The sequence below is a fragment of the Dermacentor andersoni genome, chromosome 1 (genome assembly GCF_023375885.2).
Source record: "Dermacentor andersoni chromosome 1, qqDerAnde1_hic_scaffold, whole genome shotgun sequence".
Taxonomy (NCBI): Eukaryota; Metazoa; Arthropoda; class Arachnida; order Ixodida; family Ixodidae; genus Dermacentor; species Dermacentor andersoni.
In genome coordinates this window covers 375,926,597-375,953,748 of record NC_092814.1, presented here as the reverse complement: position 1 = coordinate 375,953,748, position 27,152 = coordinate 375,926,597, and the positions used below count along the sequence as shown (strand labels likewise).

Below are 27,152 nucleotides of genomic sequence, written 5' to 3'. Positions count from 1 at the left end.
GTTTCAGCATATTCGTAGTGCGTTTTTTTTTTCTTAGCCGTTGATCATAAAGATACAAATGGCAATTTAGACAGCGTTGTGAGCTTTTCTGTTACTGCCGTGATACGCCACTGTTTAACATTAATAGAAGCGTGCGTAGCGAACAGCAAATGGTGGGGAGCGAATCTTTTTAAAAGAAGTTTACTTTCTGCGGGTACGTTAGACGGCGGTTCGTGGGAACGCAGTCATCGCGTAGCGCCTCATCATTTCGTTACTCGTACCGCCGAAATAGCTCAGTTGGGAGAGCGTACAACAAAAGGTCCCGGGTTTCAGCATATTCGTAGTGCGTTTTTTTTTCTTAGCCGTTGATCATAAAGATACAAATGGCAATTCAGACAGCAATGTGAGCTTTTCTGTTACTTCAGCGATACGCCACTGTTTAGCATTAATAGAAGCGTGCGTAGCGAAAGGCAAATGGTGGGGAGCGAATCTTTTTAAAAGAAGTTTACTTTCTGCGGGTACGTTAGACGGCGGTTCGTGGGAACCCAGTCATCGCGTAGCGCCTCATCATTTCGTTACTCGTACCGCCGAAATAGCTCAGTTCGGAGAGCGTACAACAAAAGGTCCCGGGTTTCAGCATATTCGTGGTGCGTTTTTTTTTCTTAGCCGTTGATCATAAAGATAGAAATGGCAATTCAGACAGCATTGTGAGCTTTTCTGTTACTGCCGTGACACGCCACTGTTTAACATTATTAGAAGCGTGCGTAGCGAACAGCAAATGGGTGGCATCGAATCTTTTTAAAAGAAGTTTACTTTCTGCGGGTACGTTAGACGGCGGTTCGTGGGAACCCAGTCATCGCGTAGCGCCTCATCATTTCGTTACTCGTACCGCCGAAATAGCTCAGTTCGGAGAGCGTACAACAAAAGGTCCCGTGTTTCAGCATATTCGTAGTGCGTTTTTTTTTTCTTAGCCGTTGATCATAAAGATACAAATGGCAATTCAGGCAGCATTGTGAGCTTTTCTGTTACTTCCACGATACGCCACTGTTTAGCATTAATAGAAGCGTGCGTAGCGAACGGCAAATGGGGGGAGCGAATCTTTTTAAAAGAAGTTTACTTTCTGCGGGTACGTTAGACGGCGGTTCGTGGGAACCCAGTCATCGCGTAGCGCCTCATCATTGCGTTACTCGTACCGCCGAAATAGCTCAGTTGGGAGAGCGTACAAGAAAGGGTCCCGGGTTTCAGCATATTCGTAGTGCGTTTTTTTTTTCTTAGCCGTTGATCATAACAATACAAAGGGCAATTCAGACAGCATTGTGAGCTTTTCTGTTACTGCCGTGACACGCCACTGTTTAACATTATTAGAAGCGTGCGTAGCGAACAGCAAATGGGTGGCATCGAATCTTTTTAAAAGAAGTTTACTTTCTGCGGGTACGTTAGACGGCGGTTCGTGGGAACCCAGTCATCGCGTAGCGCCTCATCATTTCGTTACTCGTACCGCCGAAATAGCTCAGTTCGGAGAGCGTACAACAAAAGGTCCCGTGTTTCAGCATATTCGTAGTGCGTTTTTTTTTTCTTAGCCGTTGATCATAAAGATACAAATGGCAATTCAGGCAGCATTGTGAGCTTTTCTGTTACTTCCACGATACGCCACTGTTTAGCATTAATAGAAGCGTGCGTAGCGAACGGCAAATGGGGGGAGCGAATCTTTTTAAAAGAAGTTTACTTTCTGCGGGTACGTTAGACGGCGGTTCGTGGGAACCCAGTCATCGCGTAGCGCCTCATCATTGCGTTACTCGTACCGCCGAAATAGCTCAGTTGGGAGAGCGTACAAGAAAGGGTCCCGGGTTTCAGCATATTCGTAGTGCGTTTTTTTTTTCTTAGCCGTTGATCATAACAATACAAAGGGCAATTCAGACAGCATTGTGAGCTTTTCTGTTACTGCCGTGACACGCCACTGTTTAACATTATTAGAAGCGTGCGTAGCGAACAGCAAATGGGTGGCATCGAATCTTTTTAAAAGAAGTTTACTTTCTGCGGGTACGTTAGACGGCGGTTCGTGGGAACCCAGTCATCGCGTAGCGCCTCATCATTTCGTTACTCGTACCGCCGAAATAGCTCAGTTGGGAGAGCGTACAACAAAAGGTCCCGGGTTTCAGCATATTCGTAGTGCGTTTTTTTTTTCTTAGCCGTTGATCATAAAGATACAAATGCCAATTCAGACAGCATTGTGAGCTTTTCTGTTACTGCCGTGATACGCCACAGTTTAACATTAATAGAAGCGTGCGTAGCGAACAGCAAATTGTGGGGAGCAAATCTTTTTAAAAGAAGTTTACTTTCTGCGGGTACGTTAGACGGCGGTTCGTGGGAACCCAGTCATCGCGTAGCGCCTCATCATTTCGTTACTCGTACCGCCGAAATAGCTCAGTTGGGAGAGCGTTAGACTGAAGATCTAAAGGTCCCTGGTTCGATCCCGGGTTTCGGCATATGCATAGTGCCTTTTTTTTAGCCGTTGATCATAACCATACAAATGGCAATTCAGACAGCATTGTGAGCTTTTCTGTTACTTCTCCGACACGCCACTGTTTAACATTAATAGAAGCGTGCGTAGTGTACAGCAAATGGGGGAGCGAATCTTTTTAAAAGAAGTTTACTTTCTGCGGGTACGTTAGACGGCGGTTCGTGGGAACCCAGTCATCGCGTAGCGCCTCATCATTTCGTTACTCGTACCGCCGAAATAGCTCAGTTGGGAGAGCGTACAACAAAAGGTCCCGGGTTTCAGCATATTCGTATTGCGTTTTTTTTTCCTTAGCCGTTGATCATAACAATACAAATGACAATTCAGACAGCATTGTGAGCTTTTCTGTTACTGCCGTGACACGCCACTGTTTAACATTATTAGAAGCGTGCGCAGCGAACAGAAAATGGTGGGGAGCGAATCTTTTTAAAAGAAGTTTACTTTCTGCGGGTACGTTAGACGGCGGTTCGTGGGAACCCAGTCATCGCGTAGCGCCTCATCATTTCGTTACTCGTACCGCCGAAATAGCTCAGTTGGGAGAGCGTACAACAAAAGGTCCCGGGTTTCAGCATATTCGTAGTGCGTGTTTTTTTTCTTAGCCGTTGATCATAAAGATACAAATGGCAATTCAGACAGCGTTGTGAGGTTTTCTGTTACTGCCGTGATACGCCACTGTTTAACATTAATAGAAGCGTGCGTAGCGAACAGCAAATGGGGGGGATGGAATCTTTTTAAAAGAAGTTTACTTTCTGCGGGTACGTTAGACGGCGGTTCGTGGGAACCCAGTCATCGCGTAGCGCCTCATCATTTCGTTACTCGTACCGCCGAAATAGCTCAGTTGGGAGAGCGTACAACAAAAGGTCCCGTGTTTCAGCAAATTCGTAGTGCGTTTTTTTTTTTCTTAGCCGTTGATCATAAAGATACAAATGGCAATTCAGACAGCGTTGTGAGCTTTTCTGTTACTGCCGTGATACGCCACTGTTTAACATTAATAGAAGCGTGCGTAGCGAACAGCAAATGGTGGGGAGCGAATCTTTTTAAAAGAAGTTTACTTTCTGCGGGTACGTTAGACGGCGGTTCGTGGGAACGCAGTCATCGCGTAGCGCCTCATCATTTCGTTACTCGTACCGCCGAAATAGCTCAGTTGGGAGAGCGTACAACAAAAGGTCCCGGGTTTCAGCATATTCGTAGTGCGTTTTTTTTTCTTAGCCGTTGATCATAAAGATACAAATGGCAATTCAGACAGCATTGTGAGCTTTTCTGTTACTTCAGCGATACGCCACTGTTTAGCATTAATAGAAGCGTGCGTAGCGAAAGGCAAATGGTGGGGAGCGAATCTTTTTAAAAGAAGTTTACTTTCTGCGGGTACGTTAGACGGCGGTTCGTGGGAACCCAGTCATCGCGTAGCGCCTCATCATTGCGTTACTCGTACCGCCGAAATAGCTCAGTTGGGAGAGCGTACAAGAAAGGGTCCCGGGTTTCAGCACATTCGTAGTGCGTTTTTTTTTTCTTAGCCGTTGATCATAACAATACAAAGGGCAATTCAGACAGCATTGTGAGCTTTTCTGTTACTTCCGCGATACGCCACTGTTTAGCATTAATAGAAGCGTGCGTAGCGAACGGCAAATGGGGGGAGCGAATCTTTTTAAAAGAAGTTTACTTTCTGCGGGTACGTTAGACGGCGGTTCGTGGGAACCCAGTCATCGCGTAGCGCCTCATCATTTCGTTACTCGTACCGCCGAAATAGCTCAGTTGGGAGAGCGTACAACTAAAGGTCCCGGGTTTCAGCATATTAGTAGTGCGTTTTTTTTTTTTAGCCGTTGATCATAAAGATACAAATGGCAATTCAGACAGCATTGTGAGCTTTTCTGTTACTTCTGCGACACGCCACGGTTTAACATTAATAGAAGCGTGCGTAGTGTACAGCAAATGGGGTAGCGAATCTTCTTTAAATAAGTTTACTTTCTGCGGGTACGTTAGACGGCTGTTCGTGGGAACCTAGTCATCGCGTAGCGCCTCATCATTTCGTTACTCGTACCGCCTAAATAGCTCAGTTGGGAGAGCGTTAGACTGAAGATCTAAAGGTCCCTGGTTCGATCCCGGGTTTCGGCATATGCGTAGTGCCTTTTTTTAGCCGTTGATCATAACCATACAAATGGCAATTCAGACAGCATTGTGAGCTTTTCTGTTACTTCTGCGACAGGCCACGGTTTAACATTAATAGAAGCGTGCGTAGTGTACACCAAATGGGGGAGCGAATCTTTTTAAAAGAAGTTTACTTTCTGCGGGTACGTTAGACGGCGGTTCGTGGGAACCCAGTCATCGCGTAGCGCCTCATCATTTTGTTACTCGTGCCGCCGAAATAGCTCAGTTGGGAGAGCGTTAGACTGAAGATCTAAAGGTCCCTGGTTCGATCCCGGGTTTCGGCATATGCATAGTGCCTTTTTTTAGCCGTTGATAATAACCATACAAATGGCAATTCAGACAGCATTGTGAGCTTTTCTGTTACTTCTGCGACACGCCACTGTTTAACATTAATAGAAGCGTGCCTAGTGTACAGCAAATGGGGGAGCGGATCTTTTTAAAAGAAGTTTACTTTCTGCGGGTACGTTAGACGGCGGTTCGTGGGAACCCAGTCATCGCGTAGCGCCTCATCATTTCGTTACTCGTACCGCCGAAATAGCTCAGTTGGGAGAGCGTACAACTAAAGGTCCCGGGTTTCAGCATATTCGTAGTGCGTTTTTTTTTTCTTAGCCGTTGATCATAAAGATACAAATGGCAATTCAGACAGCATTGTGAGCTTTTCTGTTACTTCCGCGATACGCCACTGTTTAGCATTAATAGAAGCGTGCGTAGCGAACGGCAAATGGGGGGAGCGAATCTTTTTAAAAGAAGTTTACTTTCTGCGGGTACGTTAGACGGCGGTCCGTGGGAACCCAGTCATCGCGTAGCGCCTCATCATTTCGTTACTCGTACCTCCGAAATAGCTCAGTTGGGAGAGCGTACAACAAAAGGTCCCGGGTTTCAGCATATTCGTAGTGCGTTTTTTTTTTCTTAGCCGTTGATCATAAAGATGCAAATGGCGATTCAGACAGCATTGTTAGCTTTTCTGTTACTGCCGTGATACGCCACTGTTTAACATTAATAGAAGCGTGCGTAGCGAACAGCAAATGGTGGGGAGCGAAGGTTTTTAAAAGAAGTTTACTTTCTGCGGGTACGTTAGACGGCGGTTCGTGGGAACCCAGTCATCGCGTAGCGCCTCATCATTTCGTTACTCGTACCGCCGAAATAGCTCAGTTGGGAGAGCGTACAACTAAAGGTCCCGGGTTTCAGCATATTCGTAGTGCGTTTTTTTTTCTTAGCCGTTGATCATAAAGATACAAATGGCGATTCAGACAGCATTGTGAGCTTTTCTGTTACTTCCGCGATACGCCACTGTTTCGCATTAATAGAAGCGTGCGTAGCGAACGGCAAATGGGGGGAGTGAATCTTTTTAAAAGAAGTTTACTTGCTGCGGGTACGTTAGACGGCGGTTCGTGGGAACCCAGTCATCGCGTAGCGCCTCATCATTTCGTTACTCGTACCGCCGAAATAGCTCAGTTGGGAGAGCGTACAACAAAAGGTCCCGGGTTTCAGCATATTCGTATTGCGTTTTTTTTTCTTAGCCGTTGATCATAAAGATACAAATGGCAATTCAGACAGCATTGTGAGCTTTTCTGTTACTGCCGTGATACGCCACTGTTTAATATTAATAGAAGCGTGCGTAGTGTACAGCAAATGGGGGAGCGAATCTTTTTAAAAGAAGTTTACTTTCTGCGGGTACGTTAGACGGCGGTTCGTGGGAACCCAGTCATCGCGTAGCGCCTCATCATTTCGTTACTCGTACCGCCGAAATAGCTCAGTTGGGAGAGCGTACAACTAAAGGTCCCGGGTTTCAGCATATTCGTAGTGCGTTTTTTTTTCTTAGCCGTTGATCATAAAGATACAAATGGCAATTCAGACAGCATTGTGAGCTTTTCTGTTACTTCCGCGATACGCCACTGTTTAGCATTAATAGAAGCGTGCGTAGCGAACGGCAAATGGGGGGAGCAAATCTTTTTAAAAGAAGTTTACTTTCTGCGGGTACGTTAGACGGCGGTTCGTGGGAACCCAGTCATTGCGTAGCGCCTCATCATTTCGTTACTCGTACCGCCGAAATAGCTCAGTTGGGAGAGCGTTAGACTGAAGATCTAAAGGTCCCTGGTTCGATCCCGGGTTTCGGCATATGCATAGTGCCTTTTTTTTAGCCGTTGATCATAACCATACAAATGGCAATTCAGACAGCATTGTGAGCTTTTCTGTTACTTCTGCGATACGCCACTGTTTAACATTATTAGAAGCGTGCGTAGTGTACAGCAAATGGGGTAGCGAATCTTCTTTAAATAAGTTTACTTTCTGCGGGTACGTTAGACGGCTGTTCGTGGGAACCTAGTCATCGCGTAGCGCCTCATCATTTCGTTACTCGTACCGCCTAAATAGCTCAGTTGGGAGAGCGTTAGACTGAAGATCTAAAGGTCCCTGGTCCGATCCCGGGTTTCGGCATATGCATAGTGCCTTTTTTTAGCCGTTGATCATAACCATACAAATGGCAATTCAGACAGCATTGTGAGCTTTTCTGTTACTTCTGCGACACGCCACTGTTTAACATTAATAGAAGCGTGCGTAGTGTACAGCAAATGGGGGAGCGAATCTCTTTAAAAGAAGTTTACTTTCTGCGGGTACGTTAGACGGCGGTTCGTGGGAACCCAGTCATCGCGTAGCGCCTCATCATTTCGTTACTCGTACCGCCGAAATAGCTCAGTTGGGAGAGCGTACAACTAAAGGTCCCGGGTTTCAGCATATTCGTAGTGCGTTTTTTTTTCTTAGCCGTTGATCATAAAGATACAAATGGCAATTCAGACAGCATTGTGAGCTTTTCTGTTACTTCTACGACACGCCACGGTTTAACATTAATAGAAGCGTGCGTAGTGTACAGCAAATGGGGGAGCGAATCTTTTTAAAAGAAGTTTACTTTCTGCGGGTACGTTAGACGGCGGTTCGTGGGAACCCAGTCATCGCGTAGCGCCTCATCATTTTGTTACTCGTACCGCCGAAATAGCTCAGTTGGGAGAGCGTTAGACTGAAGATCTAAAGGTCCCTGGTTCGATCCCGGGTTTCGGCATATGCATAGTGCCTTTTTTTAGCCGTTGATAATAACCATACAAATGGCAATTCAGACAGCATTGTGAGCTTTTCTGTTACTTCTGCGACACGCCACTGTTTAACATTAATAGAAGCGTGCCTAGTGTACAGCAAATGGGGGAGCGGATCTTTTTAAAAGAAGTTTACTTTCTGCGGGTACGTTAGACGGCGGTTCGTGGGAACCCAGTCATCGCGTAGCGCCTCATCATTTCGTTACTCGTACCGCCGAAATAGCTCAGTTGGGAGAGCGTACAACTAAAGGTCCCGGGTTTCAGCATATTCGTAGTGCGTTTTTTTTTTTCTTAGCCGTTGATCATAAAGATACAAATGGCAATTCAGACAGCATTGTGAGCTTTTCTGTTACTTCCGCGATACGCCACTGTTTAGCATTAATAGAATCGTGCGTAGCGAACGGCAAATGGGGGGAGCGAATCTTTTTAAAAGAAGTTTACTTTCTGCGGGTACGTTAGACGGCGGTCCGTGGGAACCCAGTCATCGCGTAGCGCCTCATCATTTCGTTACTCGTACCTCCGAAATAGCTCAGTTGGGAAAGCGTACAACAAAAGGTCCCGGGTTTCAGCATATTCGTAGTGCGTTTTTTTTTTCTTAGCCGTTGATCATAAAGATGCAAATGGCGATTCAGACAGCATTGTTAGCTTTTCTGTTACTGCCGTGATACGCCACTGTTTAACATTAATAGAAGCGTGCGTAGCGAACAGCAAATGGTGGGGAGCGAAGGTTTTTAAAAGAAGTTTACTTTCTGCGGGTACGTTAGACGGCGGTTCGTGGGAACCCAGTCATCGCGTAGCGCCTCATCATTTCGTTACTCGTACCGCCGAAATAGCTCAGTTGGGAGAGCGTACAACTAAAGGTCCCGGGTTTCAGCATATTCGTAGTGCGTTTTTTTTTCTTAGCCGTTGATCATAAAGATACAAATGGCGATTCAGACAGCATTGTGAGCTTTTCTGTTACTTCCGCGATACGCCACTGTTTCGCATTAATAGAAGCGTGCGTAGCGAACGGCAAATGGGGGGAGCGAATCTTTTTAAAAGAAGTTTACTTGCTGCGGGTACGTTAGACGGCGGTTCGTGGGAACCCAGTCATCGCGTAGCGCCTCATCATTTCGTTACTCGTACCGCCGAAATAGCTCAGTTGGGAGAGCGTACAACAAAAGGTCCCGGGTTTCAGCATATTCGTATTGCGTTTTTTTTTCTTAGCCGTTGATCATAAAGATACAAATGGCAATTCAGACAGCATTGTGAGCTTTTCTGTTACTGCCGTGATACGCCACTGTTTAATATTAATAGAAGCGTGCGTAGTGTACAGCAAATGGGGGAGCGAATCTTTTTAAAAGAAGTTTACTTTCTGCGGGTACGTTAGACGGCGGTTCGTGGGAACCCAGTCATCGCGTAGCGCCTCATCATTTCGTTACTCGTACCGCCGAAATAGCTCAGTTGGGAGAGCGTACAACTAAAGGTCCCGGGTTTCAGCATATTCGTAGTGCGTTTTTTTTTCTTAGCCGTTGATCATAAAGATACAAATGGCAATTCAGACAGCATTGTGAGCTTTTCTGTTACTTCCGCGATACGCCACTGTTTAGCATTAATAGAAGCGTGCGTAGCGAACGGCAAATGGGGGGAGCAAATCTTTTTAAAAGAAGTTTACTTTCTGCGGGTACGTTAGACGGCGGTTCGTGGGAACCCAGTCATTGCGTAGCGCCTCATCATTTCGTTACTCATACCGCCGAAATAGCTCAGTTGGGAGAGCGTTAGACTGAAGATCTAAAGGTCCCTGGTTCGATCCCGGGTTTCGGCATATGCATAGTGCCTTTTATTTAGCCGTTGATCATAACCATACAAATGGCAATTCAGACAGCATTGTGAGCTTTTCTGTTACTTCTGCGATACGCCACTGTTTAACATTATTAGAAGCGTGCGTAGTGTACAGCAAATGGGGTAGCGAATCTTCTTTAAATAAGTTTACTTTCTGCGGGTACGTTAGACGGCTGTTCGTGGGAACCTAGTCATCGCGTAGCGCCTCATCATTTCGTTACTCGTACCGCCTAAATAGCTCAGTTGGGAGAGCGTTAGACTGAAGATCTAAAGGTCCCTGGTTCGATCCCGGGTTTCGGCATATGCATAGTGCCTTTTTTTAGCCGTTGATCATAACCATACAAATGGCAATTCAGACAGCATTGTGAGCTTTTCTGTTACTTCTGCGACAGGCCACTGTTTAACATTAATAGAAGCGTGCCTAGTGTACAGCAAATGGGGGAGCGGATCTTTTTAAAAGAAGTTCACTTTCTGCGGGTACGTTAGACGGCGGTTCGTGGGAACCCAGTCATCGCTAGCGCCTCATCATTTCGTTACTCGTACCGCCGAAATAGCTCAGTTGGGAGAGCGTACAACTAAAGGTCCCGGGTTTCAGCATATTCGTAGTGCGTTTTTTTTTTCTTAACCGTTGATCATAAAGATACAAATGGCAATTCAGACAGCATTGTGAGCTTTTCTGTTACTTCCGCGATACGCCACTGTTTAGCATTAATAGAAGCGTGCGTAGCGAACGGCAAATGGGGGGAGCGAATCTTTTTAAAAGAAGTTTACTTTCTGCGGGTACGTTAGACGGCGGTCCGTGGGAACCCAGTCATCGCGTAGCGCCTCATCATTTCGTTACTCGTACCTCCGAAATAGCTCAGTTGGGAGAGCGTACAACAAAAGGTCCCGGGTTTCAGCATATTCGTAGTGCGTTTTTTTTTTCTTAGCCGTTGATCATAAAGATGCAAATGGCGATTCAGACAGCATTGTGAGCTTTTCTGTTACTGCCGTGATACGCCACTGTTTAGCATTAATAGAAGCGTGCGTAGCGAACGGCAAATGGGGGGAGCAAATCTTTTTAAAAGAAGTTTACTTTCTGCGGGTACGTTAGACGGCGGTTCGTGGGAACCCAGTCATTGCGTAGCGCCTCATCATTTCGTTACTCGTACCGCCTAAATAGCTCAGTTGGGAGAGCGTTAGACTGAAGATCTAAAGGTCCCTGGTTCGATCCCGGGTTTCGGCATATGCATAGTGCCTTTTTTTAGCCGTTGATCATAACCATACAAATGGCAATTCAGACAGCATTGTGAGCTTTTCTGTTACTTCTGCGACAGGCCACTGTTTAACATTAATAGAAGCGTGCCTAGTGTACAGCAAATGGGGGAGCGGATCTTTTTAAAAGAAGTTTACTTTCTGCGGGTACGTTAGACGGCGGTTCGTGGGAACCCAGTCATCGCGTAGCGCCTCATCATTTCGTTACTCGTACCGCCGAAATAGCTCAGTTGGGAGAGCGTACAACTAAAGGTCCCGGGTTTCAGCATATTCGTAGTGCGTTTTTTTTTTTTCTTAACCGTTGATCATAAAGATACAAATGGCAATTCAGACAGCATTGTGAGCTTTTCTGTTACTTCCGCGATACGCCACTGTTTAGCATTAATAGAAGCGTGCGTAGCGAACGGCAAATGGGGGGAGCGAATCTTTTTAAAAGAAGTTTACTTTCTGCGGGTACGTTAGACGGCGGTCCGTGGGAACCCAGTCATCGCGTAGCGCCTCATCATTTCGTTACTCGTACCTCCGAAATAGCTCAGTTGGGAGAGCGTACAACAAAAGGTCCCGGGTTTCAGCATATTCGTAGTGCGTTTTTTTTTTCTTAGCCGTTGGTCATAAAGATGCAAATGGCGATTCAGACAGCATTGTGAGCTTTTCTGTTACTGCCGTGATACGCCACTGTTTAGCATTAATAGAAGCGTGCGTAGCGAACGGCAAATGGGGGGAGCAAATCTTTTTAAAAGAAGTTTACTTTCTGCGGGTACGTTAGACGGCGGTTCGTGGGAACCCAGTCATTGCGTAGCGCCTCATCATTTCGTTACTCGTACCGCCGAAATAGCTCAGTTGGGAGAGCGTTAGACTGAAGATCTAAAGGTCCCTGGTTCGATCCCGGGTTTCGGCATATGCATAGTGCCTTTTTTTTAGCCGTTGATCATAACCATACAAATGGCAATTCAGACAGCATTGTGAGCTTTTCTGTTACTTCTGCGATACGCCACTGTTTAACATTATTAGAAGCGTGCGTAGTGTACAGCAAATGGGGTAGCGAATCTTCTTTAAATAAGTTTACTTTCTGCGGGTACGTTAGACGGCGGTTCGTGGGAACCCAGTCATCGCGTAGCGCCTCATCATTTCGTTACTCGTACCGCCGAAATAGCTCAGTTGGGAGAGCGTACAACTAAAGGTCCCGGGTTTCAGCATATTCGTAGTGCGTTTTTTTTTCTTAGCCGTTGATCATAAAGATACAAATGGCAATTCAGACAGCATTGTGAGCTTTTCTGTTACTTCTGCGACACGCCACGGTTTAACATTAATAGAAGCGTGCGTAGTGTACAGCAAATGGGGGAGCGAATCTTTTTAAAAGAAGTTTACTTTCTGCGGGTACGTTAGACGGCGGTTCGTGGGAACCCAGTCATCGCGTAGCGCCTCATCATTTCGTTACTCGTACCGCCGAAATAGCTCAGTTGGGAGAGCGTTAGACTGAAGATCTAAAGGTCCCTGGTTCGATCCCGGGTTTCGGCATATGCATAGTGCCTTTTTTTAGCCGTTGATAATAACCATACAAATGGCAATTCAGACAGCATTGTGAGCTTTTCTGTTACTTCTGCGACACGCCACTGTTTAACATTAATAGAAACGTGCCTAGTGTACAGCAAATGGGGGAGCGGATCTTTTTAAAAGAAGTTTACTTTCTGCGGGTACGTTAGACGGCGGTTCGTGGGAACCCAGTCATCGCGTAGCGCCTCATCATTTCGTTACTCGTACCGCCGAAATAGCTCAGTTGGGAGAGCGTACAACTAAAGGTCCCGGGTTTCAGCATATTCGTAGTGCGTTTTTTTTTTTCTTAGCCGTTGATCATAAAGATACAAATGGCAATTCAGACAGCATTGTGAGCTTTTCTGTTACTTCCGCGATACGCCACTGTTTAGCATTAATAGAAGCGTGCGTAGCGAACGGCAAATGGGGGGAGCGAATCTTTTTAAAAGAAGTTTACTTTCTGCGGGTACGTTAGACGGCGGTCCGTGGGAACCCAGTCATCGCGTAGCGCCTCATCATTTCGTTACTCGTACCTCCGAAATAGCTCAGTTGGGAGAGCGTACAACAAAAGGTCCCGGGTTTCAGCATATTCGTAGTGCGTTTTTTTTTTCTTAGCCGTTGATCATAAAGATGCAAATGGCGATTCAGACAGCATTGTTAGCTTTTCTGTTACTGCCGTGATACGCCACTGTTTAACATTAATAGAAGCGTGCGTAGCGAACAGCAAATGGTGGGGAGCGAAGGTTTTTAAAAGAAGTTTACTTTCTGCGGGTACGTTAGACGGCGGTTCGTGGGAACCCAGTCATCGCGTAGCGCCTCATCATTTCGTTACTCGTACCGCCGAAATAGCTCAGTTGGGAGAGCGTACAACTAAAGGTCCCGGGTTTCAGCATATTCGTAGTGCGTTTTTTTTTCTTAGCCGTTGATCATAAAGATACAAATGGCGATTCAGACAGCATTGTGAGCTTTTCTGTTACTTCCGCGATACGCCACTGTTTCGCATTAATAGAAGCGTGCGTAGCGAACGGCAAATGGGGGGAGCGAATCTTTTGAAAAGAAGTTTACTTGCTGCGGGTACGTTAGACGGCGGTTCGTGGGAACCCAGTCATCGCGTAGCGCCTCATCATTTCGTTACTCGTACCGCCGAAATAGCTCAGTTGGGAGAGCGTACAACAAAAGGTCCCGGGTTTCAGCATATTCGTATTGCGTTTTTTTTTCTTAGCCGTTGATCATAAAGATACAAATGGCAATTCAGACAGCATTGTGAGCTTTTCTGTTACTGCCGTGATACGCCACTGTTTAATATTAATAGAAGCGTGCGTAGTATACAGCAAATGGGGGAGCGAATCTTTTTAAAAGAAGTTTACTTTCTGCGGGTACGTTAGACGGCGGTTCGTGGGAACCCAGTCATCGCGTAGCGCCTCATCATTTCGTTACTCGTACCGCCGAAATAGCTCAGTTGGGAGAGCGTACAACTAAAGGTCCCGGGTTTCAGCATATTCGTAGTGCGTTTTTTTTTCTTAGCCGTTGATCATAAAGATACAAATGGCAATTCAGACAGCATTGTGAGCTTTTCTGTTACTTCCGCGATACGCCACTGTTTAGCATTAATAGAAGCGTGCGTAGCGAACGGCAAATGGGGGGAGCAAATCTTTTTAAAAGAAGTTTACTTTCTGCGGGTACGTTAGACGGCGGTTCGTGGGAACCCAGTCATTGCGTAGCGCCTCATCATTTCGTTACTCGTACCGCCGAAATAGCTCAGTTGGGAGAGCGTTAGACTGAAGATCTAAAGGTCCCTGGTTCGATCCCGGGTTTCGGCATATGCATAGTGCCTTTTTTTTAGCCGTTGATCATAACCATACAAATGGCAATTCAGACAGCATTGTGAGCTTTTCTGTTACTTCTGCGATACGCCACTGTTTAACATTATTAGAAGCGTGCGTAGTGTACAGCAAATGGGGTAGCGAATCTTCTTTAAATAAGTTTACTTTCTGCGGGTACGTTAGACGGCTGTTCGTGGGAACCTAGTCATCGCGTAGCGCCTCATCATTTCGTTACTCGTACCGCCTAAATAGCTCAGTTGGGAGAGCGTTAGACTGAAGATCTAAAGGTCCCTGGTTCGATCCCGGGTTTCGGCATATGCATAGTGCCTTTTTTTAGCCGTTGATCATAACCATACAAATGGCAATTCAGACAGCATTGTGAGCTTTTCTGTTACTTCTGCGACAGGCCACTGTTTAACATTAATAGAAGCGTGCCTAGTGTACAGCAAATGGGGGAGCGGATCTTTTTAAAAGAAGTTTACTTTCTGCGGGTACGTTAGACGGCGGTTCGTGGGAACCCAGTCATCGCGTAGCGCCTCATCATTTCGTTACTCGTACCGCCGAAATAGCTCAGTTGGGAGAGCGTACAACTAAAGGTCCCGGGTTTCAGCATATTCGTAGTGCGTTTTTTTTTTCTTAACCGTTGATCATAAAGATACAAATGGCAATTCAGACAGCATTGTGAGCTTTTCTGTTACTTCCGCGATACGCCACTGTTTAGCATTAATAGAAGCGTGCGTAGCGAACGGCAAATGGGGGGAGCGAATCTTTTTAAAAGAAGTTTACTTTCTGCGGGTACGTTAGACGGCGGTCCGTGGGAACCCAGTCATCGCGTAGCGCCTCATCATTTCGTTACTCGTACCTCCGAAATAGCTCAGTTGGGAGAGCGTACAACAAAAGGTCCCGGGTTTCAGCATATTCGTAGTGCGTTTTTTTTTTCTTAGCCGTTGATCATAAAGATGCAAATGGCGATTCAGACAGCATTGTGAGCTTTTCTGTTACTGCCGTGATACGCCACTGTTTAACATTAATAGAAGCGTGCGTAGCGAACAGCAAATGGTGGGGAGCGAAGGTTTTTAAAAGAAGTTTACTTTCTGCGGGTACGTTAGACGGCGGTTCGTGGGAACCCAGTCATCGCGTAGCGCCTCATCATTTCGTTACTCGTACCGCCGAAATAGCTCAGTTGGGAGAGCGTACAACTAAAGGTCCCGGGTTTCAGCATATTCGTAGTGCGTTTTTTTTTCTTAGCCGTTGATCATAAAGATACAAATGGCGATTCAGACAGCATTGTGAGCTTTTCTGTTACTTCCGCGATACGCCACTGTTTCGCATTAATAGAAGCGTGCGTAGCGAACGGCAAATGGGGGGAGCGAATCTTTTTAAAAGAAGTTTACTTGCTGCGGGTACGTTAGACGGCGGTTCGTGGGAACCCAGTCATCGCGTAGCGCCTCATCATTTCGTTACTCGTACCGCCGAAATAGCTCAGTTGGGAGAGCGTACAACAAAAGGTCCCGGGTTTCAGCATATTCGTATTGCGTTTTTTTTTCTTAGCCGTTGATCATAAAGATACAAATGGCAATTCAGACAGCATTGTGAGCTTTTCTGTTACTGCCGTGATACGCCACTGTTTAACATTAATAGAAGCGTGCGTAGTGTACAGCAAATGGGGGAGCGAATCTTTTTAAAAGAAGTTTACTTTCTGCGGGTACGTTAGACGGCGGTTCGTGGGAACCCAGTCATCGCGTAGCGCCTCATCATTTCGTTACTCGTACCGCCGAAATAGCTCAGTTGGGAGAGCGTACAACTAAAGGTCCCGGGTTTCAGCATATTCGTAGTGCGTTTTTTTTTCTTAGCCGTTGATCATAAAGATACAAATGGCAATTCAGACAGCATTGTGAGCTTTTCTGTTACTTCCGCGATACGCCACTGTTTAACATTAATAGAAGCGTCCGTAGCGTATAGCGAATGGTGGAGCGAATCTGTTTAAAACAAGTTTCCTTACGGCGGATACCTTAGACGGCGGTTCGTGGGAACCCAGTCATCCCGTAGCGCCTCATCATTTCGTTACTCGTACCGCCGAAATAGCTCAGTTGAGAGAGCATTAGACTGAAGATCTAAAGTTCCCTGGTTTGTTCCCGGGTTTCGGGATATTCATGGTGCGTTCTTTTTAGCCGTTGATTCTAACCATAGAAATGGCAATTCAGACAGCACTGTGAGCTTTTCTGTTCCTTCCGCGATATGCCACTGTTTAACAATAATAGAAGCGTGCGTAGCGTACAGCAAATGGGGGAGCGAATCTTTTTAAAAGAAGTTTACTTACTGCGGGTACGTGAGACGGTGGTTCGTGGGAACCCAGTCATCGCGTAGCGCCTCATCATTTCGTTATTCGCACCACCGAAATAGGTCAGTTCATTCCACTTCCTGTCTTCACAGCCTACGGACGTGCTATCATGTGCTTCGTTGTAGGGGCGGTTTCAGCGGCCCGTGTGGGCCGTGTTATCAGTTGTACTGAAAAGCCGGCTGAAGATTACCAGGTTGTTCTGCCTCATCTGCCCACAGGTGCTTCTCTTTTAAACACCGTCTTTTTTGCATGCCGATTTGAAAGCCAGGCCGTATCGAGTGGAGCATGTCCGAGATAGCCTTGCGCGTGTTTCGTTGCTGCCGGAAGTGGTTGCCCTCGGGGCATACCAAATGAATCACCTGTGGACAGTGACGTTTAAGGACGAGGAAGCCAAGAGGAAGATATTCGGAGCTGAAGCGTTCAACGTTAAAGACCACTGCTGCATGGTCATCGAGCCGCGCGACCAAAATGTCCCACTGAAGCTATACTGGCTGCTTCATGGCGTACCGGACGAAGACGTGCGAGTGGCTTTGGCGCCGTTTGGAAAAGTGACAGAAATAAGCAGAGACAAGTGGAAGGTCAAGGGCTGCTTCGAAAAAGGATCAACCACCCGCTCGGTGACGCGGAAATTAAATGTTGGCCTCACTGTGGACGACCTACCACACCAACTGCGTGTTGCTGAGGATATGGCGCTCGTCTTCGTTCCTGGCAGAGCGCCGTTCTGCCTCCAATGCCGGGGCCTTGGGCACATCCGGCGAGAGTGCCGCGTTCCACGATGTGGGGTTTGTCGTCACTTCGGCCACGATGATTCCAAATGTGTGCGCTCCTATGCCAGCGTTACAGGCCCACTCCAAACGGACGTAGTATCCGAACACCTGATGGACGCCGCAGATGCCGAAGAAGCTAGCAGGGAGTACAACGACGTGGCGAAGACTCCTGCAAAGCTCTTGAAACCTCCTCAGGAGCTATCCAGGAAGTGAACCTGGGGGGTGAGCCCTTGCCTGCAGCCCCGGAAACGAAGCCAGAGACTGCAACATGTGACGCAGGCGTGAAGGCAGCAAGCGCGTCATCGTCACTGCCGCAAGAAGTCGGCCAGGAAGCAACGGACGTCGTGATGCTCATGGCCGGAAGCATCGCCGCAAAGCGTGCTCACGAAGACACTGGCAATACAGGAATAGCTACTGCGTCAGGCACCGGCGAACCTCCAACGAAGGCATCGACTACGCGGCGGTCTTTGCTTAAACCGAAGCCGAACGTGCCGCCTGGCAGTAGGGTGGCCCCTACAACGCCTCCGCCCTAGCGGAGGACTCGTTCCAGCGGCCTTCAACGATGACCACAAGAACCCCACGGTTGCGATGTGATTAGGACGCTTGGCTAAGCAACCCCATGAGATGGCGGCTAACCTTAAATCTAGCCTAGGCGCTGCGACATTGAATGTGCGAGGAATGTGTTCGCGCAGGAGGCAATGCCAAATTAGTCGCATGCTTTTAGAGAATGACGTTGACCTTCTGGCTCTACAAGAAACAAAAATTGAGAGTGAGGAGCAAACAGAACAAATGGTTCAAATTTTTCGCTCTAGATACGGCCCGGATCACATTAACAACAAGGCTCTCAGAAACCTAGAGGACGCATCGATCGAGTTTCTCACAGATGAGGTAAATCGGATTTGGGAGGAGGGAATTGTACCGGAAGAATGGAAGTTGGCGAAAGTCATACTAATCCCAAAGCCCGGTAAACCGCCGAGCTTGGACAACCTCCGCCCCATCTCACTGACGTCATGTGTAGGAAAGGTGGCCGAGCACGCCATTCATAACAAAATTGCCGAGTATATCGAGACCAACGACCTTTTCCCTCACAACATGAGAGGCTTCAGGCCAGGCCGCTCCACCCAGGACGCCATGAAGCTTATCAAGATACAAATCCTGGAACGCTGCACTCGGGACACGAGAGCCATCCTTGGTTTGGACCTGGAGAAGGCCTTTGATAACATCCGTCACGAGTTCGTTCTCGACGCCATCTCCAAACTCGACCTAGGCTCGTCCTTCCATGCCTTCGTCAGATCTTTCTAGAGCAAACGATGCGCCATCCTCAAGGCCGGAGATTTGGGATCGGAGAAAATGGAGCTGAGCAGACGAGGCACCCCTCAGGGCTCAGTCATCTCACCGCTTCTCTTTAACATCGCAATGGTCGACCTGTCAAGGTACCTAGGCAAGGTCCAGGGCATCGGTCACACGATCTACGCAGACGACATCACTGTCTGGTGCGCGGGTGGCAGTGACGGACAAGTCGAAGCCGCTCTCCAGGAAGCTGTCGACACTACAGAGCGCTTTCTAACCGACACGGGACTCCGGTGCTCCCCAAAGAAATCGGAGCTCCTTCTCTACAGCCCAACTAGAAAGGGCCGCAAGCCACATAAGTGGAAACCCCCTACTGAAATTGACATTAATCTCTACACCAAGTGCGGAGATCCCATTCCCAAAGTCGCGTCCATTCGAATCTTGGGAATGACACTCGAAGGGGCGGGCACGAATAGCATCACCATTCACAAACTAGCAAAGAAGACAGATAGCGTCATCGGTCTAATCAGGCGGGTACCTGACAGAAGGAGAGGCCTGAGCGAAGAGAATCTGATAAGGCTAGTCCACGCTTTCTTGTTATGCCATTTCACGTACGTAGCGGCCATGCACGTCTGGAAGAGAGCCGAGCGACACAAGCTAAATGCCATGATAAGGAGGGGGATCAAGAGCGCGCTCGGACTACCAAACTACACGCGCACCGACCGACTCCTGCAGTTGGGTATTCATAATACCCTGGAAGAAATTGCAGAAGCACAAGAAAGGGCACAGATTCTCAGGCTCTCCGGCACCAGGGCAGGCAGACGACTCCTAACAGAGAGGGGCGTCCCCCCGGCCACTGTCGAAGACGCCTATCAGGGACTTCCGAAAGAGCAGAAAGATAGCATCGTCATATCGCCTGCCTCGCGCAATATGCATCCCCAGCGCAACGTAGAAGGAAGGAAGGCCAGGGCGGTGGCGCTCCTACGCCGCGCGACAGAACTCCCTGGCGGCAGCTGCTTCGTTGACGCGGCCCAGTATGGCAACAGCAACAATTTCACGGTAGTGTCGATCAACCACAGGGGTTCGACCGTTAACGCCGCTTCGGTACGAAGCACGTCGTCGCGTGGGGCCGAGCAAGTGGCCATTGCTTTGGCCCTCCTGGACGACAAACATGCCCATGTCTTCAGCGACTCCGGGGCAGCCATTCGCGCCTTCAGCGTTGGCGCTGTGTGTAAGGAAACCTGTCGCATCCTCGACGGCAAAAGCATCGCCACCCACACCCTCACGTGATTCCCCGCTCACATGGGATCCATCATGGGAGGTCCCACAAACCTCAACGAGCTGGCCCACTCCAAGGCGCGAGGTCTCGCTTTCCGCAACCATGGAGAACTCCAACACCGGCCCGCAGTGGTGGAGAACAGAGATCAACCGACCACATACAATGAAATTGCGGAGCACTTTTATCTCGGCAGGAGAGACTTTCCCCTTCCACACAAGAAGTTAAGTAGAGCGCAGGCATTGACCCTCAGATTACTGCAAACACGCCCGTATCCCAGCCTAGCTCTATACCACAAGCTTTATCCCGACACCTATGCCACTGGTTCTTGCAGCCACTGCAATGACATCGCTAGCCTAGACCATATGCTCTGGCGTTGCCCCTCGTTACGAGGCACAGAAGAAATCAATGAGGACAAGTGGCTCTCCGCTATCAAGAGCCCCGACGCCGGGGCGCAACTATGGGCTGTCCAGAGGGCCCACGATGCGGCGGTCGGGCATGGCCTGACTGTCTCAACGTGGGAGCGGCCCGCAGCGCGCTGAGTCGCGTAACTCAGGACCTTCATTAAAGTTTTGCATCCATCCATCCATCCATAGATACAGTGTATGTGTGTGCCATGCTGTTGGACGGTCAGGAGGCTGCGTTATATTTATTCGCAATAGCATATCGGTTTGTTGAAAAAGTGTCCACCTGCGAAAGTGGGAGACTTGTCGCATCTGATTTTATTTTTGCTGGACTACTGTGGCGGGCTGTGTGCGTCTACGCATCGAACAAAATGCAGGAACGTGACTTTTTTTTTTTTAAGTATGCTGAAGGGTTTTTGAAAACAGAACGACATGTTGTGTTTCTTGGGGACTTCAATTGCGTCTGTACAGCTGAACATAAAACGACGAGCCTCAAAGTACGCGATAGAAGCGCTGAACTGCTGAACGCGATAGTAATTGAGAGAGAGCTTGAGGACATTGGTTATGCAATGACGCGAGAGGGCCAAGCACGGTATGCGCACTTTCAAGGTGATTCCCATGCGAGGCTTGATAGAATATACATACCGGCGAAGTTTGTACCACTGTGTTCCTCTTATGAAACACATCTCAGTTTTAGCCATCATAGTTTAGACTCGATTACCGTTGGCGAAAAACGAAAGAGTGTCAAGTTTAATTGGTTCCTGTGGAAGTTAAATGAAAAACTGCTGCAAGATGAAGTGTTTGTCACGAGAGCCAAGGAGTATCTTTCAAATGCCCTGCATACGGAAACCAACAGTTTCATAGCTGTGTGGGAGCAGTTTAAATGCTACATAAAAATTGCGGCCATCGATAGAGCATGTGTATTGGGTCACAAGGAAAGGCAACAAGAGAAACAGTTACACAATGAGCTGGTGTACATGTTAGGGGTCGAACATGAAGTGCCAGGAGCGCTTAAAAAAGAAATAAGAGAGGTGAAAGCAAAACTCCAGTTGATCGATGAAGGTAAGTACCGCGACGCAATGATAAGGGCGCACACCTGAAAAGTTGTGGCTGGGCGAAACGCCCACTAACCGTGTGCTTATTGAAGGAAATAAACATGCTGCAAATAAGGATATAAATGAAATTCGATATCGCAACAAAATTACACGACAAAGTGAAGAGATAAAACTTTCTTTTGTTGAATTTTATACCGAACTTCTTGGAGGAAGAATTTATGACCCCGAGTACTTCAAAGCACACTTTCTGGCCCTTATGCCAAGATTGCAGGACAGGGTTAGAGAATCAATGGAATCTGAAATTACCGTGTCCGAAATTGAAGCGGCAATCGATGACTTAGGTAATGGCAAGTCATCTGGGCCAGATGGACTGGGTGCTGCCATATACAAATTTTTAAGGCAGAAATGGCAGTGGCTTTATACCGAGTGATCGCTGAATGCTATGAAAAAAAGCAAGTGCCTCCCTCGTTCAGGACAGCGCACGTAGTAATGATCACCAAAACTGGTGATTCTGCAAAATTACTTTCAGTCCTACCGTCCCATTAGTTTGACCAATACAGACTATAAGATATACGTGAAAGTGTTAGCTAGAAGGCTCCAAAACGTTATTAAGTCCCTTGTTGGTCTGCATCAAACCTGTGGCATTAAAGGTAGAACAATTTTTACAAACATACACATAGCAAGAAATATTCTGGAATGTTGTGACGCAGTGCATGATAGCGTAGCTATGATTCAGCTAGACTTACATAAAGCGTTCGACAAAGTTGTACATGAAGTTCTGTTTTTATTGCTGGAGCACGTAAATGTTGGATCTGTAATTACTGAAGTTGTTGAAATGGAGTATCACGATGGCACAGCCAAATTATTGATCAACAAAGAATTAAGTATGTCAATTCCTGTGCGGTCGAGCGTGAAACAAGGATGTGCGTTGTCCCCTTTACTTTTTGCGATATACTTGGAGCCTTTTTGTTTACGTTTGTTTGCAACACCATGTATTCGAGGTTACGCGTTTTTGAGCAGTGAAATTAAGGTCTTAGCGTACGCGGACGACATAGCCGTGTTTTGCACTGATGCAAGAAGCGTGCAGGAAGTTGTCAGTGTTGCTAAGGCGTTCTGCACGGCAACTGGTAGCGCGATCAATTGGCCGAAATGCCTTGGATTTTGGCATGGCAACTGGCAGAGCACACCCGAGGTGTACTGTAATATGAATTGGACCGTCTCCCCCAGAAAGTACTTCGGTGTCCCGCTAAATAACTACCGCAATGCTGAGGAATATTGGTCTGAGGAAAATAAACGCGTCAAAAGTGCTACTGATAAATGGGGAGGCCATAACTTTTCAATGTTTGCAAGAGCTTCCGTTTGTAATATGTTTTTAATTGCAAAAGTGTTCTACGTGTTGCAAGTGATGACCATGGCAAGAACTTCGGTTCAAAAAATACACCGAGTGTTTGCGACCTTTATTTGGGGATCGCAATGGGAGCGCACAAGCCGATGCAATTTGTTTCGCAAGGTGAAAAATGGTGGGCTAGGGCTCTCACACCTGTTTTTGAAGCAGTTGGTGAGCAGATTCTACTTTGTGCGGCACCAAACTGATGTTTTTTGAGAACTGTGATCCAAGCACGATTGCAGGATTATCTATCTGACTCAGTCGTATCATCTGTTTCTTTGGGAGCTGGACCGCTCAGTCCTTATTTGCATGAAGTGGTTACTTCTGTACGCCTGCTCAAGGCAAGGTTTTCATATGAATGCTTGCGTGATGTCACGAAAAAGCATTTCTACTATGATATTCTCGATGTATTTTTACCATTACCGGTTTACCGAGCTGCCTACAGGCTAGGTCCTGAGCGCGATATGCTAAAGCGTGTTAAAAAAATGCCAATCAGACCCTCTGTTAAAATGTTCTTTTTTCAAATACATGCCGACAATCTCCCTGCAAAGCCATGGTTACAAAGCAAAGGTCCTTTTGTACCTTGGTCGGTAAACTGCTTAATCTGTAATAAGCCGGAAAACTAGAGCATATTTTTCTTGACTGCCATGACGCCGTATTTCTGTGGGACGTCCTACAAAGACCACTTAAAAAAGAATTGCCGATAAGCCCTTTTGGAATCCGGTTTCTTCCACGTGCAGAAACAGGGGAAGTGCCGAGTGATATGCTAATGCTGCTTTGCATGCATAGCGTATGGAAGACGAGAATGGATATCAGGCATGGTAATATACAGGCTCACTCAGCAAGACACTATTTTGTTGAGAGCATTATACACCCACGCGACTTGTTCAGAGCACTATGTGAACCCCCGGAATGGCTACCGGTACTAGACCGATTAACTTCGGTGAAGCCCTTTTAAACGCCTTACACTGGCCGAGCTGTGGCTGGTGTTTTTAGCATATGTACATGTGGTGTATTTGATCTTTTTGTTTTCATGTGTGAAACGGCAATAAAGAAAAAAAAGCCGAGATAGCTCAGTTGGGAGAGCGTTAGACTGAAGATCTGAAGGTCCCTGGTTCGATCCCGGGTTTCGGCATATTCGTAGTGCGTTTTTTTTTCTTAGCCGTTGATCATAACAAAACAATTGGCAATTTAGACAGCATTCTGAGCTTTTCTGTTACTTCCGCGATACGCCACTGTTTAACATTAATAGAAGCATGCGTAGCGTACGGCAAATGGTGGAGCGAATCTTTTTAAAAGAAGTTTACTTACTGCGGATACGTTTGACGGCGGTTCGTGGGAACCCAGTCATCGCGTAGCGCCTCATCATATCGTTACTCGTTCCGGCGAAATAGCTCAGTCGATTCCACTTCCGGCCACCACGGTGAACGGTCGTGCAAGCATGTGCTCCCTCTGAGCGGTTACAGCGGCCAATGGCCGCGGAACTAGGTCTTCTGACAAGCAGGCTGAAGATTACCAGGTTGTTTTGCCGCATCTGCCCACAGGTGATTCCGTTTTGAATACGGTTTTTTTGCATGGTTGCCTAAAGGAAAGGCCGTAAGGTTGCGAGCATTTCCGCGACGCACTCGACCGTCTTTCACTGCTGCCGGAGGTGGTTACCCTCGGTGCATACCAAATGAATCACCTGTGGGCAGTGACGTTCAAGGACGAGGAAGGAAAGAAGAAGATACTGGCTGCAAACACCTTCAGCGTCAAGAATGAGCGCTGCATGGTTATAGACCCCTGCGACAGAGGAGTACGCCTGAAGCTCTACTGGCTACTCCATGGTGTGCCGGACGACGATGTGCGAACGGCTCTGGCGGTCTTCGGAGAGGTGACTGAAATCACAAGAGAGAAATGGAAGGTGAAAGGATGCATTGATAAAGGATAAACAACCGGCTCCGTAACACTAAAACTGAAAGTGGGCGTCACCATCGAAGATTTGCCTCATCAATTGCGTGTTGCTGAAGATGTCGCACTCGTCTACGTTCCAGGCTGAGCTCCGGTCTGCCTCCGGTGCCGAGGCATCGGCCACATACGTCGGGAGTGCCATGTTCCACGTTGCGGGCTCTGCCGCCGCTATGGCCACGACGAGACCCAGTGCGTGCGCTCCTACGCCAGGGTAGCAGGCCCAGCCCGGAGGAATTTGGTTTCCGAGCACATGATGGACGCAGTTTATGCAGAAATAGTGAGCAAGGACACACCGACGTAGTGAGCAAGGACACACCGAAAGAAGACGCAAACAACACCTAAGACCACATCAGCGATTCTTTTCCGGAAAACACGAAAGCCACAGTGGAAATTTCCACAGATGCCGATATGGCAGCGTCTGGCAGCGGACCTGCAAAGAGAACCCGAGAGGAAACTTTAGACACCTGCGCAAGAGATGATTGAACAAGCACCGGAGAACCTCCCACAAAGGCTGCAACGTCCGGACGGCAGCCTTTCAAGCCAACGCCAAACCTTGCGCCGGCCCGACGGACTAATTCAAAACTGCCGCCTACTTAGCAGCGGCTTTTCCTTTTTTTTCCCTTGTACAACCCCGCTCAGTCAGCGGAGTACTTGTTCGCGTTAATACTCTGGAACGGCCACATATATGGAAGCCTTGTCAGCCCATGCCCCTGTTTGACGTAAAAAAAAAGTGAGTAAAATATTGGCAATAATCCTAACTTGATATGGCAGTAAACTTTAAAAATGCCTTGCGCATCGCAACGTTTAATTCAAGAGGCCTTTCTGCACGAAGACGGCAATATCAACTAAGTCGCATTCTCTTAGAAAGTGATATAGACTTGTTAGTGGTCCAAGAGACCAAAATCGAGAGTGTAGAACTTACTGATAAAATGGTTGAAGTCTTCCGTAGCAGATATAATGTATGCGTGAGTCATGCTGTTGGTAGGTGCGGCGGTTGTGCTATCTTTCTTCGAAAAAGCATTGGGGTTATTGAATGTGTGTCTAGTAGTGAAAATGGCCGGCTAGTATTTTGTGATTTCGTTTTTGCTGAAATTGCCTGGCGTGCTGTTTGTGCCTATGCACCGAATAGAATCAATGAGCGGCAAGATTTTTTTTATACTGTGCGACCTTGTCTAGAAAGCAAAAGGAGTGTATTACTTCCTGGCGACTTCAATTGCGTATGTCGACCTGAAGATCGATCTAGAAACAGAAATTATAGAGATAAAAGTGCAGAAGTATTACGCGTGATGATTGAGGAGAATGAACTGGGATATATTGGCTTAGTCTTGACGCATGAAGACCAAGCAAAATACACTCACTTTCAGAATGTGTCTCATGCTAGATTGGATCGAATTTATGTGCCTGCTGAATTAGTACATTTGTGTTCCCAGTACCATACGCAGCATGTGAGCTTTAGTGATCACTGCATGGTCATGATTACTTTAGGTGCAACGAAAAAAGCGTCAAAGTTTACCTGGGAGTTGTGGAAATTCAACAACAAATTACTACAGGATGACATTTTTTTTGCAAAGATAAAGGAATATATATATAGTATGCAGCTGAATCAAACATGTAATTTTATACCGGTGTGGGAACAGTTCAAGATCGGCTTCAAAATCGCCGCTTTGGAAAGAGCAAGTATTTTAAGGCAGAAAGAAAAGCAGCAAGAAAAGGAGCTGCATATTGCGTTAGATTACATGGTCAGCGCAGACAATGCTAAGCCAGGGTTGTTCTCGACAGAAATAAAAGAAGTAAAGGCGACGCTTGAGATCATAGAAACAGACAATTATTGCGGCACAATGATAAGGGCGTGGTGCGAGCGGCTATGGTTGGGTGAGACGCCCACAAAGGGTGCGCTCAGCGATGAGAAGAGACATGCAGTATCGAAGGAAATTAGTGAAATCAGTTTTCAAAATAACGTTACTCGAGAGAGTGAAATGATAGAGGGTGCCTTTGTTGAATATTACAGAAAACTTTTTAGTCATAAAGCATGCGATACTGAAAGGTTTCGAAGTGTTTTTCTGCCGCTAATGCCTAGTCTTGATGACGAGACAAAAGAGTCACTTGAAAGGCCAATAACAGTCGCAGAAGTTGAGCAGGCCATAGACGATCTCAGTCCTGGTAAATCACCTGGCCCAGATGGTCTCGGGGCAGCTGTATACAAGTTCTTCAAAAGTGAAATGGCAGAATTTCTACACCGAGTTATTGAAGAGTGCTATGAAAAGAAACTAACACCACCGTCCTTTCGAACATCCCACGTCATTCTCATTCCGAAAACTAATGACCCGGTCAAACTGCTTTCAGTAGAAACAGACCGACCGATAAGTTTAACGAATACTGATTACAATGTCTTCATGAAAGTTTTGTCTCGCTGTTTCCAAAGTGCTGTAAAGTCCCTTGTAGGTCCGCATCAGACATGCGGAATTAAAGGAAGATCTATTCTTACAAATATCCATGCAGCAAGAACTGCTCTTGAATGTTGCG

General features: G+C 47.0%; 14 non-coding genes across 14 annotated transcripts; all 14 read left to right on the top strand.

The window, feature by feature from the left end:
- Positions 1-2,392: 2,392 nt before the first annotated feature.
- On the top strand, positions 2,393-2,465 carry TRNAF-GAA (transfer RNA phenylalanine (anticodon GAA)). The gene has a single exon. It is a non-coding gene; the product is annotated as a tRNA-Phe (tRNA).
- Positions 2,466-4,536: 2,071 nt separating this feature from the next.
- On the top strand, positions 4,537-4,609 carry TRNAF-GAA (transfer RNA phenylalanine (anticodon GAA)). Its single transcript has one exon. It is a non-coding gene; the product is annotated as a tRNA-Phe (tRNA).
- A 244-nt stretch (positions 4,610-4,853) lies between these two features.
- On the top strand, positions 4,854-4,926 carry TRNAF-GAA (transfer RNA phenylalanine (anticodon GAA)). Its single transcript has one exon. It is a non-coding gene; the product is annotated as a tRNA-Phe (tRNA).
- A 1,761-nt stretch (positions 4,927-6,687) lies between these two features.
- Positions 6,688-6,760, top strand: TRNAF-GAA (transfer RNA phenylalanine (anticodon GAA)). The gene has a single exon. It is a non-coding gene; the product is annotated as a tRNA-Phe (tRNA).
- A 245-nt stretch (positions 6,761-7,005) lies between these two features.
- On the top strand, positions 7,006-7,078 carry TRNAF-GAA (transfer RNA phenylalanine (anticodon GAA)). Its single transcript has one exon. It is a non-coding gene; the product is annotated as a tRNA-Phe (tRNA).
- A 546-nt stretch (positions 7,079-7,624) lies between these two features.
- On the top strand, positions 7,625-7,697 carry TRNAF-GAA (transfer RNA phenylalanine (anticodon GAA)). Its single transcript has one exon. It is a non-coding gene; the product is annotated as a tRNA-Phe (tRNA).
- A 1,762-nt stretch (positions 7,698-9,459) lies between these two features.
- Positions 9,460-9,532, top strand: TRNAF-GAA (transfer RNA phenylalanine (anticodon GAA)). The gene has a single exon. It is a non-coding gene; the product is annotated as a tRNA-Phe (tRNA).
- A 245-nt stretch (positions 9,533-9,777) lies between these two features.
- On the top strand, positions 9,778-9,850 carry TRNAF-GAA (transfer RNA phenylalanine (anticodon GAA)). The gene has a single exon. It is a non-coding gene; the product is annotated as a tRNA-Phe (tRNA).
- An 851-nt stretch (positions 9,851-10,701) lies between these two features.
- TRNAF-GAA (transfer RNA phenylalanine (anticodon GAA)) lies at positions 10,702-10,774 on the top strand. Its single transcript has one exon. It is a non-coding gene; the product is annotated as a tRNA-Phe (tRNA).
- An 854-nt stretch (positions 10,775-11,628) lies between these two features.
- On the top strand, positions 11,629-11,701 carry TRNAF-GAA (transfer RNA phenylalanine (anticodon GAA)). The gene has a single exon. It is a non-coding gene; the product is annotated as a tRNA-Phe (tRNA).
- A 547-nt stretch (positions 11,702-12,248) lies between these two features.
- Positions 12,249-12,321, top strand: TRNAF-GAA (transfer RNA phenylalanine (anticodon GAA)). Its single transcript has one exon. It is a non-coding gene; the product is annotated as a tRNA-Phe (tRNA).
- Positions 12,322-14,083: 1,762 nt separating this feature from the next.
- Positions 14,084-14,156, top strand: TRNAF-GAA (transfer RNA phenylalanine (anticodon GAA)). Its single transcript has one exon. It is a non-coding gene; the product is annotated as a tRNA-Phe (tRNA).
- A 245-nt stretch (positions 14,157-14,401) lies between these two features.
- TRNAF-GAA (transfer RNA phenylalanine (anticodon GAA)) lies at positions 14,402-14,474 on the top strand. The gene has a single exon. It is a non-coding gene; the product is annotated as a tRNA-Phe (tRNA).
- Positions 14,475-23,741: 9,267 nt separating this feature from the next.
- On the top strand, positions 23,742-23,814 carry TRNAF-GAA (transfer RNA phenylalanine (anticodon GAA)). The gene has a single exon. It is a non-coding gene; the product is annotated as a tRNA-Phe (tRNA).
- Positions 23,815-27,152: the final 3,338 nt, after the last annotated feature.